General features: G+C 44.4%; 1 protein-coding gene across 1 annotated transcript in view; it reads left to right on the forward strand.

Annotated features, from left to right (window-relative positions):
- Nucleotides 1-2,134: 2,134 nt before the first annotated feature.
- Nucleotides 2,135-16,676, forward strand: part of SNTG1 (syntrophin gamma 1) — a 220,754-nt gene continuing 206,212 nt past the window's right edge. The window contains exon 1 of the mRNA XM_081953428.1: nucleotides 2,135-2,661. The gene's annotated coding sequence lies outside the window, so the exon portion shown is untranslated. The remainder of the gene's footprint in view (nucleotides 2,662-16,676) is intronic.

A 16,676-nucleotide genomic window follows, 5' to 3' on the forward strand; every position in this document is an offset into this window, starting at 1 on the left:
GAGACTGCAAGGTACCTTCCCCTCCAGGAGCAACTAGATACGCTCCCTCTTCATCTATTTTGGCGGATAGAAGCTGCCTTTCGCGGTAAGCCGCGCCACGAGGATAATCACTAGGTCTTCCCATTAAACAAGACCGTGGGCAGTTTGTATTTGGGCGCTACTTAATTCCTTTTTCCATCCCGGGGCTCTTGAAAAGGCGCATTGTTACTTTTCCCGTGCATGGCCCCTGCCCTGTTGAACTGAAGCGCATTTCTTCCCTGGGCAGCCTGAAGAACGTGGGGCACAGTGGTCGTCTCCCTGCCTGCCTGCTTATTTGTGTAGACGGTTTCTAATCAGTAGTGTTTTAATCAGAAACACAAAACGCGCTGGAAACCCACAAGACGCCTCCCTTCCCGCTTCCTCCCTTTTCTATAATGATAAGCGGGGGTAGGAGGGGGAGATGCGGTTAGAATAAGCAAGCAGGGAGGTCTGGCAGCGTGACGTGGCTCGCAGCCACCAATCAGAACGGAGGTAATCCTTCCGCTCCGCCCCTCGCTAGAATTTATACCGTTGTCCTTTTCCAGGGCTAGCGGAATCTTCCGACGCGAGGCGGGATGTAGGTCATATTGCGGGATTTATTGCAATTTGGGGGGTAACCTTTAGCTCCATTATTTATTGTCACCTTGCGAAAACTGAACTTCACATCTCCCCCCCCCCATTCTGACCGCCTTATTTGCGACCGCTTTTTCATGTCAGATGGGCCATCGTGATGGGCTATTGTATCGTGACAGGGTGGGCTATTGTATCGTGACAGGGTGAATTAAATGTAATATTAAGCCCCATACACTTTGCTCGCTTGATAGAGTCTTAAGTCCTGTTTTCCGGGGCAAAGCAATCCCCGCGCTATTGACTTCAGGAAAGAACACGGAATTTTAAGTAAACGAGGCATGGAAGTTCCTTAAAGAATGGTGTGGGATCAAAACACCGTTTTGCTTCTAGTACTTCTGGCTGAAGATGTGACCGAGCTGGACGGTGAGTGTAGCACTTAAACTCTGTCACATCCTCAGATCCCTCGTCTGTTCTATAAACATCAAAAGAAACGTTAGTTTTTAGCCAAGTTTTATTGCGATTTAGATTTTAGCATTCAGTTGGACAGCGATCGGGGTAAATATACCTGACATTGATTTTTCCAAGTAGCCTGAAGCTGAAGCTTGGAACTGTACATTCGTGGCACGTTCTCAGCTGATTCCGCAGCTCTTCGTAGTTATCAGAGGATAAATCTTATAAAATCCATAGGATTTACTCGTTTCCGGCTACATTATCGCTGGAAATAACTTCCTGGATGCTGCTCTTGATCGCATAGCCCCAACATTTTAATTTGCGCCGAAACTCATTTTTTAAAAAACAAGAGTGATTCGGTGCTGATGAGAGTAAGAAAAATATGAATAGCGAGACTTTAAAAAATGTTCTTTCCGGCTATCCCGTATGAAAAGTGAAAGAGAATTTAAGCAACACATGTTTATTAATTCAAAGTAGAACTTTGGGGTTTGCTTCGCTCTCCTTCCTGGAATTTCTATTAGCTGTGCGGTAGCTCAGTCATATCATGACAGATTTCCGCCCCTCTTGTTTTATTCCAACTTAGTGATTCGCATATTAATTAATCACCTCCTTGCGGTTTGCCTCGGTTTCTACGATCTGCCTCTAGAAGCAAGAGAGATAGGAGACTGGACGAATCAGTGCCCTCGGAATAAGAAGGGATGAAGGCAAAATCTTGCGAGCGTGCAGCTTCACCGAAGTGGACGACTAATTTCAGATAACACTGAGAAAGAGAAAACGAACAGCTGCAGAAACTGCTACGGAGGGGGGGGGGGTAAAAAACAACCCCTTCACTTCCCGATGAATGGCGCCAAGGCTTTTAATTGACAGCACCGCGAAAACTTCCTTCCGTCCCATCAGCATCTTCGCTCCCCTTCCCAACAGGCCACTGGGGAAAGCCCCCTCTTCTTGAGCTTTCCGGATCCGTCTTTCTCAGCGTCTGCTCCACCTGCAGCAACTCGGTTGTTTCAAAGCAACACGCTGCTGAGAGCGGCCAGATTCCCCTGCCGCTGATCGGGGGAGGGGGGCGGCGTTGGGAAAAGCAAAAGGGGGGGGGGACGGCGGAAGATACCGAGCGGCTTGGCGCCTTAGTTCCAGGGTTAAGCCTGCAGGCATGGACAACGCCTCTAGACTGGGCAGCCAGGGGAAGTAGCGTCGCGGCCACTGGAGAATCTAAGAACGGGCTATTCTGGCTCCTTTTACGGGGATCTGGCGCTGCTGAAAAGGGATCTTAGCAGCTCTGGCTTCTCTCCTTTCCATTCCCCCTCCACAAGCTGGAGCTTTGTTCTTTTCTGTGTTTGGATGTGCGCAGCGAAATACCCCGACCCCTCCGCCGTAATTCCCGATGGGTCTCTAAAGAACCCTAGTTTTGAGATCACCACAGATCGCCAGCGGATTCTCGCCAGAGTGCCACCTGAGCCCCCCTCCATGCCTTGGCTGCTCGTCTCCGAAGCGAAGAGATGGCTCCTTTTTCCGAAGCTTCCCTCAACTGAGCGGATGGGAAATAATTTGGGAAATAAGTTTCCTGAGGTGATGTGGAGGCGTTAAAAGTCTGCCGTTTTCAGCAAGAGCCAGCAGTCAGTAAAAGTAAGTGCTTCTGCTTATATTTCTTGAGGAAAGCCCTGCCCTTTTTTGTGGCACATTTTTGTTTTTAAATGAATTTGATTCTCTTGAGAGTGGAAAGAGATGGGTGGGCTCTGTCCTTGCGTTAAATGCAGAGGTACATTTTCGAGTGATCCTGGTCTTCCTTTGCAAAGACTTCGATGCAGTAAATGTGTTGTCCAGCTGAAAGGCAGATTTGATGTTTCATTACATTAATGTTGACTGGTGAAACCATGGTTGCCCTAAGGGTGCAGAGGTGTGTGCTCCATGTTTGCCATTCCTTGCAGAAGGGGAGAATTTGTGAAATCCACTGCAAATTAGACCAAACTCAACACACACGGAGCAGTTGCTAAAATTCTCCTCTGCAGCTGTTCTTTTCCCTTAAACTCACATAGGCCAAATCGAATCACCACTTTCTATGTTAATCCTCAGGGGCCAGCTTTGGTAACTGTCCGTTTTTCCTGCACGCTCCCACATCAGGCCTTTGGTGCACACCAGCTCTGAGTGTATCAACTCTGTCTTCTGCATCATCTGGCCACAACACAATGTCCAACAAATGTCCAACCAATACATTAGTATGTAGCTGCTTCCAGTCGCTATTTGTAAACATTCATGCACATACATGTCACCTCAAGGGCCATGTTTCTTACTCCCACAAGTCTCAGAAACCTACCACTGTCTGTGCAACCACGTAGGCAATCTATGTTACTGAAGTTGACCTGCTTCTATATTTTTTGTTATTACAGTCTTTGATGTAGTATCATGTAAGGGTTTCACCAGGGACCGCTGCTCCCCTCGTCATATGATTGGTCAGTTTCTGAAACCAGCCCTCCTGCTTTGGGCTTCACATATGCCTTGCCTGCTAGGACTGGGGCCTACAGTGGGCCAAGGAAATTGAGGTCTTCTTACAGCTGGTTCTAGATTCAGATAAAGAGGTGTTCATTGTGAGTAGCGCCTCTGTGGCTGCCCACAGCAAGTTGGTCATGGTCTAGGGTTGTTATCCTTAAACTGTGTTGAACCAGTTTCCTTTTTTCTAGTTGGAAACAATGTATTTTGCCTCCCTCCTCTTAACTCTCTTACTTTATACAAGCATCTCTGCAATAACTATCCCCAATTGGATCCTCAACTCACAAATGAGCAATTGCAAATTGTACTCCCAAGAATATATCCAAACAACCCCCTTAACGGTAATTTCCTCTAACTAAAGAATCACTGTTCAAGGACTTTGAGAAGGGGGTTTGAATGGACATTGGTGCTCATCTGTACCATGGACTGACGAGGGTCTTGTCAAGCTCTTATCCCAGTACGTGGCAACAATGTGTCTCTGGATGGAGAATGTGAAATTCACTTTCAACTCTAACATGATTTAATGTTTTGAGTCTGGAAATTCTCAATCTCTGCTCTTGATTAAGGCTGCAGTTGCCCTTTAGATATGTGTACAATTTGATACCTTCAAGAGCAGATACCAGCTATGTCCAGGAAGACCATTGTACAAGCTGATCTAGTGTCATTTGCACGATGTCTGACCAGAACTCTTTTAAAATGACCACTCATGCTTTGGTCATCTCTCATTGAACTACTACATATCTTTCTACACAGAGTAACCTTTGAAGTCCACTTGGAAGGTTTAACTGATCCAGACGACAGTGGCACAGGGAATTATGGACATATCACAGCAAGCCCATTTAACCCCTCTTCTTTGTGTGTTGCATTGGTTACCAGTAGGGTTCTGAGTGCAATTCAAGGAACTGATTATCATCTATAAAATCCCTCATGTGAAAGGGCCTAGTTACTTGATAGAATATCTTCCATAATTATTGCCCATACAAACTGGAAAGCCACATTCTAAGATTGGTTGATCAAATAAGGTCACCTCTTTTTTGTTGATGCACTTATCTTCTGGAAGAACAGAGGATCTACATTTACCTAGAGATCTGTTTAGTTCCCACCGTCGTATTATTGAAACAAATCCTTAAAATCTGTTCCTTCCTTGGAGCTTGGCAGAGAGTGGGTGGTGAACCCATTGATGGACGATTCCTCATTTGGATTCTATTGATTTTTTAACGAGGTCTCGGGGGTGGGGGGAGAGGGAGAATTGCATTTAACTGTTTTCTCTTTTATGCTGTCAGAGTTGCAATGGAATTGGGTGGTCTGTAAATCTAATTAATGAAATATAATAGGCTGATTGTAGAGTTTTACAAGTTCGCGTGCAAGCACAACAAAAGGCCATCACTTGCAGTGCTAAACAGGTTAGATAGGTTATAGAGAGTAGACAAAACTCACAAAGAAATGCTGGAAGCGTAAGTGAGAAAGAGCCAAGTGAGGTTAACTGTACATCTTCTGAAGACAGTGATCACAGCCAGAAAAAGAAAGAAAGGAAAAGAAATGTGAGAAGGTCAGCTCTTAATGCAGTTACTTTAGAAAAATGATAGTTTTGCTTGCAACTTCTGGTTTCTAGGAGAAGCCAGATTCAAATGGTAGTCTTAAGGTCACATTCTGTGAGAATGAGAGGTATCTATGGAATATTGAAAAAGGACATTTGGAGAAAATGGGTTCCTACAATGAGTAGAATGGCAATGAATGGCTCTCAACTCTGCAGAAGTGGCCTCAAGTTAACTCTTTTATGTAGCCACCAATCAGTTTGGTTGCATTTACCAATCTCAGCTCTTCTTAGAAGTAAAAGCCATTTGTTGCCCTTATAAAGAAATAATCACTGCTGATTATCAGAGATGTGACTGTAAAACCCAGGAACATAGAACTATGGATGGCCTGAAGCAAGGATGTCAAAAAAGCACTGAAGAGCTAAGTACAGGGAAAGCATAGGTTAATTTCTTAAGTGGTAGTGACTTGATGAATGAATTGCTGACAAATGGCAGAATAATTAACTATGGCTAATCTCCAAAAAGCTAAAAATTGGGTTTTATTCGACTTTTAGTATGGATATTTATTGTATAAACAATAAACAGAAGACGCCCAGAAAATCTCAAGATATTAGAACAAATTGGGAATTACAAACAGAATAAAACAGTAGCAGACCAGTTTCATATCGCTACCAATAAAATTGCATAGACACTACATTGAGCTTCATAGAATCATAGGCTTGGAGTCCAACTTTCCGCCCAAGGCAGGAATCATTGTACCAGCTCGAGCAAATGGCTATTCAATGTTTTCATTAAAAACTTCAACAATGGAACACCAACAAATCCAGGAGGCAAGCTGTTCCATTGTTTAATAGTTCTTACTGTCAGGAAGTTCCAGGTGGGATCTGATGAGCATCCACACACTGCTTGTTGTCTTGCCCTCAGGTGCAATGAAGAATAAATTGATGCCTTCTTTCCTGTGGCAACCCATCAAGTATTGGAAGACTGCTGACATATCTCCCCTCAGTCTTCTCTTTCTTAAGCTAAACATTCCTAATACCTTTAGTTGTTTTTCATAGGATATAGCAGTGATGGCGAACCTTTTTCGCCTCGGGTGCCAAAAGCACATACGTGCGCGCTATCACACGAACTCGAGTGCCGACCCACATAACGTAATGTCCCCGCTCACCTGTGTGGACCGCGCATTTTTGCACAAGGCTTCCTCGCCACTCCCTGCTCTGCCTGCTTCCCCTTGGCTAACACCCAGTGAGGGGAGAGGTTGCTCTGCCACTAACGGGCAGAGATTGGGGTGGGGGTGGGGGGATGCTCAAGTGTGCTCCTGTGTCAAAAAACCTTCCCTTATCATTCTCCTGTGTAAAGATTGGGCCCTTTTTACAATGGCAGGTGTGAGTCCAGTTGCTAAATTCTCCCCTTCTATTAAAGAGGATCCTGGGCACTACAGTCAATAGACCAATGAGGAAGGGAGCTGCTGGCACAGGCAGTGGCGTAGCGTGGGGGGTGCAGGGGGGGCCGGCCGCACCGGGCGCAACATCTGGGGGGCGCCCTGACTCGCCCTGCGACGCCCTTTGCCGGACTGTGGCCGTCTCTTTCCTCCCGAGGAGGAGCTCGAAGGGCAGCGGGAAAAGGCTCGACTGAAGGGAAGCAGGTGCCGCGGGGGTGGGAGGCGCACCGGGGGCTTCGGGAAGGCGCCGGCTTCCCGGGGCGCTCCAGGCGGAGCCGAAGGAGAGCGGCGCTGCGCTGCGCTCCGTCTGCCCACCGCTGCAACGCCACCGCGTCCTCCCACTCCGCCTGGAGCGCCCCGGGAAGCCGGCGCCTTCCCGAAGCCCCCGATGCGCCTCCCACCCCCGCGGCACCTGCTTCCCTTCAGTCGAGCCTTTTCCCGCTGCCCTTCGAGCTCCTCCTCGGGAGGAAGGCAGGAGGCCAGCATGGAGAGCCTCACTTGACTGATGCCGACCCAGGGGCAGCTGCAGTCGGGTCGCCCTCGCTTTAGGGGGCGCAAATTACTTGCCTTGCCCCGGGTGCTGACAACCCACGCTACGCCACTGGGCACAGGGGAAAGAAAAGCAGCAAGAAAAGAAGAAAAAGCAGCTTTTTCCCCTCAAGGTGGCTGCTCTGTTCCCCCCCTCCCCCGTGCTAGCACAGAGGATCCTGCCTGGTCCCTGCAATCCAAAGGGAAATGAGGAAGAGACCAATCTGCATGAGGGAAAGACAAGTAGCAAGGAAATAAGGAAAAGCAGCTTTTTCCCCCTCAAGGGGTTGCTCTGTTGCCCTTTTCTCCATTTCAGCACCACTCCATGGAGTCTGCCCCACCCCCCATCGCCCAGGTCCTCGCTTCTCCCAAGCATTTCTTTGCCTATTTAATTTCCCCTCCGTAGCATTTTTCCATCATGTTTCTTGCCGTTTTGGACAGGAAAACAAAGTTTGTGGGACTAAAAAAAACTCCTTTCAATCAATCAATTCCAACTTTGGGAGATCTCTTCCCCTTCCCCAAGTTGTTATTGATTGAAGTTTTTTTTTGTCCCACAAACTTTGTTTCTCTGCACACGATGGCAAGAAACGCGATGGAGCTGGAAATCAGGTAGGTAGCTCTCTCAGCGATCGGGCAGGATCCTTTTTAGTAGCAGGGGGGAGGGGGGAACACAGCAGGCAGCAGGGGGAAAAGAAGCCTCTTTCCTTGCCGCTTGTCTCCCCCGTGCTGGCAGCTCTCTCAGCGATCGGGCAGGATCCTTTTTAGTAGCAGGGGGGAGGGGGGAACACAGCAGGCAGCAGGGGGGAAAGAAGCCTCTTTCCTTGCCGCTTGTCTCCCCCGTGCTGGCAGCTCTCTCAGCGATCGGGCAGGATCCTTTTTAGTAGCAGGGGGGAGGGGGGAACAGAGCAGCCAGCAGGAGTGAAAGAAGCCTCTTTCCTTGCCGCTTGTCTTTCCCCCGTTCCGGCAGCTCTTTTTGCATTGGGCTGTTTTTCGCCCTTTGGAGGCTTCAGGGAATCCTCCGGAGATTAAAAAAAAACTATCGAAAATCACCTGGCCGGCGGGTGCATGTGCACTGGAACTGACAGGGCAATGCCTCGCGTGCCCTCAGAAATGGCTCCGCGTGCCTCCTGTGGCACGCGTGCCGTAGGTTCGCCATCACGGGGATATAGCATTGATGGATAACCTTTTCCGGACCGAGTGCCCAAAGCGAGTGGGTGCATGTGCAAATGTATGCATGCATGCACGAAGCTCCAAAATGCAATGCACAAAGCCCCCTGTGCATGCCCCCTGTGTCCGTGCATGCACACATTTCCCCCGCATGCGCCCTGCACCCCACATGTGCCATTCCTCCAACACTTTTACCTGCCTCCCACTCATTACACATGCCCCCCCCCATGTGCTCTGTCCCTGCAAATGCATGGCAGAGACTCAAAGACAAGGTGGCTGGTGGGAGGCACACGCACATGTGTGGCAGAACTGAACTGAGGCAACAGCTCACATGCACACAGAGGGAGCTCTGCATGCCAATTCTGGCACGCATGCCATAGGTTCGTCATCATGGGGATATAGTCTCCAGACCCATTATCATCTTTATTGCTCTTCTCTGCAATAGAGACTAGCCTTTTTTCGTATTGTGGTGACCAGAACTACATATAGTATTCCAAATGTGGCTTCATCGTTGAGGTATAGAACAGTACTATCTCATACCTTGATCTTTGTATTATCCTTCTGTTGATGCAGCCCAAGTCTCCACTGATAGCTGCAACACATTTGATTCAAGGAAATCTTTGCTTTTTTGAAAAGCTGTATTAATTGCCATATGCAAAGATATGCTATGGATAATTCTAAAAATATAATAAGTTTACAAGTTCTGTTTATAATAATAAACAGAAAAGCTATTGAATGATAATGATTCATCCATAATGGCTGCCTAGTAGCCAATGGGATTAGTTGCACAAATGTATATTAAGGTACATCAATGAGAATTTGGGTCTGAATTTTCAGTAAGATATTGAGACATTGGAATGAGTTTGTAACTTGTTTCTTATAGTGACAGATGTCTTGCTCGTTTTTCTATTAACTGATTGTTCTGTGGAGTCTTAATTTGAATACAGTCTGCCTCTGAACTAGCTGTATATACTTATCATAGTAGTTCTCCATATTGTGGCAGTGAGTCGGTCTTTCACTAAAGTATGTAAGGGAGAAAATTGGGCATATGTGGAACTTGAGGTTTGTTTAACCTATATTAGAATATTATAATATGCATTACTAGGTAGGTCTGTAGGATATGGTCAAAAAAGTCAAGTTAACTACTGTTTCCCTGAAAATAATACAGGGTCTTTTGACCCCTGAAATAAATGCTTGGCCTTATTTTCAGGGAAATCTTATTTTTGAGGTGCAGGAGACGGCAAGCGTGGCCACCTCATGGCTACTGCTGTGTTGCAATATTTTCGGGGAGGGCTTATTTTCAGGGAAGGGCTTATTTTAACGCATGCGCTCAAAAGCCCAATTGGGCTTATTATCTAGGGAGGTCTTATTTTCAGGGAAATAGGGTAACTATAATGATGCAATGGAAATTCTGCCTCTTTTAAAATGTGCGGTTCATGCGCCTAGAACAAGAACTTATGAATTATATTAGAAAACAAACATTTTAAAATGTAAAAGTTTTGTTTGCCTTCTGATGACATTTAACAGTACAATACTTTTGCAGAAGATTTTACTTTTTCAAAATTATATTCAAAGATTATTAAGATAATATTGCCCTAGTCACTGGAAGAAGAAGTGATTCTGAAGTATCCATACTTTAGTAACTGCAGGTAAACGTATCTGAACTAAGATGTGCTTAGTCTCAACAGTAGGCTTATAGAAGCTATACAGTTTCAAACTGTAGCTTACAAATGCTTATTAGGATTCCTACAGTTTAGGATTTAATCATTTGAATAAGTAAAACTGGAAGGAGAGTTTTTTTTCTTAAATCTGGGGCATGCAGGGAATTTCACAGGAAATCTGTCAACTGAAACTGAAGCTGTGCATTTTGTTGCAATGTGCCTGTGCATCATAAACATACAAGCAAGTCAAGTAGGGGAATGGATAAAGAACAAATTCAGAGTTTTAGAATGGTCAAGTCCAAGTTCTATCTAACTTCCATAAAGATGCTGTGGCAGGCTCTGTAGTGAGTAGTTTATGCTACTCATATATTAAATGTTACTAAGTTGCCATAGAGGATATTACACTATGGGAGACTGGTCACTAATTTAGGCCAGTGCTTAATTGCAGCTTTGGCAGCTACAGGTAGTTACTTAATATAAGAAAGAGGTTACTCTTCCACATTGTCCACTGTGTGTTGGTTGATTATGTTTGTGAAATAAATGAAGAGCCAAGTGGTGGTGTAATTTGTTCACTCTGACTTCTGTGTACATTTTTGGAACCACATCTTTGCCACTTAAATTATTAGAGCTTTGGGGAGGACAAAATGCTCCAATAATTCTCAGTGGCAAAGTTAGGAAACATTCAGAAATCTCTCAAAGGGGGTGAATACTCCCCCCCCTGTTTGTCTCTTGTTTATTTCCTGATTTTGTTTATGAGTTTTAAGTGTCAATATTTTTTAAAAATGAGAAACTTATTTAAATTTATTGAAGCTTTTCTTTTGCTTAGTTTTTATTGCTTTTAAAATAATAAAAGAAAAAAGAACAAAAGGAGCAAAATACAAAAATACATTATTAATAAAATACCTAACAAATATGTAAAAGTAAGTGAAAAAGAAACAACTAAAAACAATATAAAGAATAATTATATTTTTACATTGTTAGAATATAATATTGTTATATTGTATATTGTTATATATAACCATATAATAATAATCTATAATACTAACCAGTTACAATTCTATATATAATTCCACACCCAAGCCGTTATAATACAAAACAACAATGCACACGCAGCCTGCACCAATCAGCACCAATCTACCAATCATGATACAACCACACAACCAATCATTCCACTTACTGAAACAAAGCAAGCACCCCATCCCCTCCCACCAAGACTTACAGAAAGACGGCAGCTCCGTTCCCATTTTAAGCCCACATTTTGAGCCCACGCTTGAAGATGGCAGGTGCGATCCTGCCGAAACGTTGCAAAGACAATCTCAACTTTACATGGGAAAAGACCCGAATACAACAAAACCAGCATATATATATATATATATATATATGTATGTATGTATGTATGTATGTATGTATGTATGTATGTATGTATGTATGTATGTATATATGTATATATGTTTTCGTAGATTTTCACGGGTGTAGGTATGCTGGTTTCCAGATGTTTGGTAGGCGGGAGGTATCATCACGTTTGTTCATGCTGTGGGGGTGTTTCTCTATTTCGATGGCTTCCATGATTATTCTCTTGTGGAGGTGTTCTGTTTTGGAGATTAACCTGGCTCCTTCAAAGTTGATTTCGTGTCCTGTAGCTTTAAGGTGCTGGAAAAGGGAAGAAGTTTTTTCTTTTTTTCTTACTGCATTTTTGTGTTCTGTGATGCGTGCATTTATTCTCCTGTTTGTTTGTCCTATGTATATTGCTGGGCAGATTTTGCATGGTATTTCGTAGACTCCTTGGTTTTCTAGCTGGATTTTGTCTTTGGGGTTTCTTAAGATGTTGGCTATTTTTTGGTCAGTGGTGAAGGCTGTCCTGATATTGTGCTTGTGGAGAATTTTGCTGATTTTATCTGTGGTGCCTTTGATGTAAGGGAGGAGGGCGATACCATTTTCCTGTTCTGTATCTTGGATATATATATAATCAAATGTGAGTGGCATGATGGTCTAGTGGTGAAGGTGCTCACCTCCCACTCTGAATGTTGAGAGCTGAATCCTAGGTAGCCGGTGATGGGTCTCCCTTATGGTACAAAGAAAAGATACCTTCTGCAAACTTCATGTTGGCATCAGGAAGGGCATCTGATCAGTAAACATTCAGCTCTATCCTTTTGCCCCAAATCTGTCCCCTATTGAGGGACTACAGGGTCAACTCATCTAATTATCAAACACAAACATTGTGCAAATATACCTACACATTTGTAATACACTTATTGCTTTTTAAAAAACTTACTGTATTTTTTTGTAAATGAGTCCCATATTTCTTTTATCTGTTAAAAAGTCTAGGCTTACAGGCAATCTACTTATATATAGCAAGTGTAATCAAGTCTTGGGGCCATACATTTATCTTTCCAGTGTTGTAATAGCCATCTTTTTCCCATTGAAAGGGCACAGAGAATCCATTTACATTTTCCAGTTGTCAAATTCCATGTACTAGGTAAGTAATTCAAAAGAATTTTAGCCTTTGAAAATGTTAGCTTTTGTCACACACTCACATTTACATGGTTCACTAATTTCTCCCAAAATTTAGGAAATATAGAACATTATAAAAATGTGTTTTAAATAAGTATTATCCTTATTACATCTCCAACAAAATCCTAGACAATTCTTACAGACAATTCAATACAGGCATATTCGGGTCTAATTAATTCTAAATATTTTTGTTTTATAAGTCATAGTTTAAAGCCCATTGACACTCTTGCTATAAAAATTAAGACACTCATCCATTGTCTAAATTTTCTTTTTCTTTTCTGAATCTCATTAAATGTACAGTATTGAAAGCTTAAAGGGTCTTTCAAAATTGATTTTAATTACAGGCTGCCTATGGCAGTTTTAATACTAGAAGGGTATGAATTATGCTAGTTCTCTATGTAAAATATTTTTTGTAAAGCAATCATATGGAAAGGTTCTTTTGGCATTTAAAAATAATTAGCAGATATGCTAATAATCTTTTATAAAATGCCTTATATGAATGCTTCGTTTAATGTCCATGCTATATTGTATAGTTTGATTTCATTACTTTCAGTATGTTAAAATAATAAATACACATTTCTATAATACCTTTTAAAGGCATAATATGTAGGTGAGGAAAATATGTGATAACAGCTCCTAGGACACTCTGATCAAAAATTTAAAGATGGCTTCCAAACTACAAATGCATGAATAATATTCTTGCTTTGAATTATGGGTTTGCTTCAATTCTGATCTTGTCAATAATTGAGGCCAATATTTTCCCCATCAAAGCAGCCTGGATAAGTGTGATCCTTATCTAACAAAACTATGTTTCCATTCATTTTCAGTTTATTATTACCTCCCCCCCCCCCCCGGCATGCTTGCTGTTGCTGCCAATTTTATGTTATCATGTTCCCATTACTTCCTATTATTAAGAACAACCTTTTTCCCAGAAGATTTTATATTCCCTTATACACTAACTATGACAAAACCAAATAGTATTTGAGCCAAGGTTCTCCTTCAAGCCTTGTCTGTCTTCTCTGGTGACACAGGAGCTTCAGCTACATTATTGCTTTTGAAAGTTCTTTGTGGAACCCCTATAAATATGGATGGCTGTCTTTTGGTTCTCCTTCCCTTTCCATACCAGTGCCTGTGGAAGGGTTACTCCATAGTCTTCTTACCACTTGTAATGGTTTCTCCCTTGGAATGGGATTTATAACTTAGAGTGTGGCTTGGTTCCAATCCATTCTTTTTTCATACGGAGACCTGAGATCGATGCAGACTTGTACTCTACTGTGATCTTACTGTAAATGCTTTAACCTCAAAACTATGCTAGTTATTGTGATTGGTTCTGAAGTCAAAATAAGATAGTAAAACAGATGTAAATCCAGAAAAGAAATATGTTTGCTGAAATGAGTATTTTCGTATATTCAGATTAATATATGAAGAGTCACTTGTTGAGAAGGGCGGCTATAGAAATAAAATAAAAGACGAAGAAATAATCATTCTTGGCAAAAAGTAATAGGATGTTCAGGGAGGGGAAGAGGGAGAAGGGGAGGAGAGAGAGAAAGATGTGCAAGTTGCCATTTTCATGGAAAATGTGATTACTTTTGAATATTGAATAGTTTGATATTCACAATACCAACTTGTGAATTATCTTGAACTTGTGCTATTCTCCACATGAACTTCCAAATTATTAGATCAAAATAAGTACAGGTAGTCCTGTAAGTTACAAGGGTAATTGGACTGGGATTTCTGTTGCTAAACATCACATGATCACATTGCTTAGTGATAGCAATGCCAGGACTTCAAATTGCCATTGTTAACTTAATCCACCAGTGACGTGCGGTCAGTAGAGGCAAGGGAGGCAGGGCCTCACCTCTCTTCATGGAATAATAGTATATAATATTAAATACTATATATAATATTATATACATCCGTCCGGCCGCGCCCGGGAGACGCGGAGGGAGAAATGTTGTCGGCGCCTCCGGATGACGAACCAGTCGCTTGCTTTCGTCATCGGGAGGCCGACAACATTTCTGCCTCCATGTCTCCCGGGCGTAGATGGACGAAGGTAGCCAGAATGGCGCTGAAGCAGTCCGGCGAGCGAGCGAGCGAGGCACGAGATCTTCGGTCACTTGTCCACCGGACTGCTTCCGCATCTCCCGGGCGCGGATGGACGAAGGTAGCCAGAATGGTGCCGAAGCAGTCCGGCGAGCGAGCGAGGCAGCGAGATCTTCGGTCACTCGTCCACCGGACTGTCTTGGCGCCATTCTGGCTACCTTCATCCATCCGCGCCCGGGAGATGCGGAAGCAGTCCGGTGGACGAGTGACCGAAGATCTCGCTGCCTCGCTCGCTCGCTCGCCGGACTGCTTCGGCGCCATTCTGGCTACCTTCATCCATCCGCGCCCGGGAGATGCAGAAGCAGTCCGGTGGACGAGTGACCGAAGATCTCGCTGCCTCGCTCGCTCGCTCGCCGGACTGCTTCGGCGCCATTCTGGCTACCTTCGTCCATCCGCGCCCGGGAGACGTGGAGGCAGAAATGTTATCGGCCTCCCGATGACGAAAGCAAGCGACTGGTTCGTCATCTGGAGGCACCTACAACATTTCTCCCTCCGCGTCTCCCGGGCGCGGATGGACGAAGGTAGCCAGAATGGCGCCGAAGCAGTCCGGCGAGTGAGCGAGCGAGGCAGCGAGATCTTCAGTCACTCGTCCACCGGACTGCTTCCGCATCTCCCGGGCGCGGATGGACGAAGGTAGCTAGAATGGTGCCGAAGCAGTCCGGCGAGCGAGCGAGCGAGCGATGCAGCCTGATCTTCGGTTGCTTCCAGAGCCGGAGCGGGATGGAGCAGCCATCGCCTTGGAAGTGAGTCGCGCGGACGGAGCTTTGGGGCTGAGGAGAGAGGCAGGGACGGAGGGAGTGGGGGGAGAGGAGCCGCCCCCCTCACCCCCCAGGCAATGGGGAAAGCTTTCCCGAAATGGGGGGGGTGTCGCAGGAAATAAAAAGGGTGCGCGCTGGGGGGGACGAAGGAGGCTTTGGCGTGCCTTAGAGGCGGGCGGGCAAGCAACGAAAGGAGCAGCGAGGGGGGGCAGTGGCTGCAGGCGGCAAGGCTTGAGCGGGGTGAAAGGGACTGGTGCCAGTGGAGGAAGTAATGCTACGCCGCGGTCCCCTTAATGTTCACTCAGGAAGGCGGAGAACGAGACCACGTGGTCTGCACACGTGGTCTGCACACGTGGTCCCATTCCCCGCCTTCCTGATGACGTCACCAGCCTCCCCAGCCATAACCCTCACCGCACGTCACTGGAATCCACCAGTCATTAGACAAGGACCCAGACAAATCCAAGACCTTCCCAGCTTGGTTTCTTCAAGCCCCAAGCCTCACTTCATAAAGTATAGCATTTTCTTCAACTCCTCCCAACAATCTATTCCACCATCACCACTCCATCTTCTGGTTGCCCTACAAAGTGGCACAGCTCAGTAGCAGTGGCAGCATTGATGGGGCTGGGGGCTAAATAGGGAGAAGGGCAGCCTTCAGCAGTCTCAACTGGCTGGCACTACCCCCAGATCTCAACTTCATCACAACTTTGCCATAACTTTGAATGATTGCACTCCCAGTGTTATAAGTCAAGGACTATCTGTAAACATGATTAAGTTGTTGGTTTAATTATTCCCAAATTTTTAGGCAATCGATGTTTGTTTACTTGTATTCCCAACACTTCTCTTTCTCTAAAATAATAATTTTCTGTTTTCTGTGTTTCTAAATGGGACGGGAACAATATTTTTATTATTTGTGTAGTTTTCAAAGTATATAGGAAATGTAGCTAGAAAGGTAGATAACATGCTGTCGGAAATTTTTAGTCTTTTTTGGGAGGTGGTGTTACTTCATAGTTTTAACAACCATTTAGTGAGGCCCTATAGGTAAAAATTGTACTGCTAAAATTGGTATTTTACCTTCAGATTTAGTGGCTGAATCTTGAAATTTGGAAGCACAAGAATAATTGAAGGATTGTAAATCCCTTACTCCTGATACGTGCATTTATACATGGAGTTATTCTGAAATGTCTTATTGTCACCTTGTTATCAGTTTTATATATCCTGGGGTAAAAGCTATTAAATTTATGGTAGGCATAAAAGCAGTGTTGTTATAATTAAATCTATAAATGTACCATATACGTATTTACTCACCTGGTATTTTGGAGGTTCTTTCTGGTTTGAGAGACTTCTGTTTTCAATTTGCCACACTGTATTGACCAAGCTAAGAGTGCTTTCAGAAGAGATACTATTATTTAGTTCTTGCTTCACAGGGTCCACACAGTAAGATTTTCCCTTT

This window comes from Natrix helvetica, assembly GCF_964273705.1.
Source record: "Natrix helvetica genome assembly, chromosome: 4".
In the NCBI taxonomy this organism is placed as follows: domain Eukaryota; kingdom Metazoa; phylum Chordata; class Lepidosauria; order Squamata; family Natricidae; genus Natrix; species Natrix helvetica.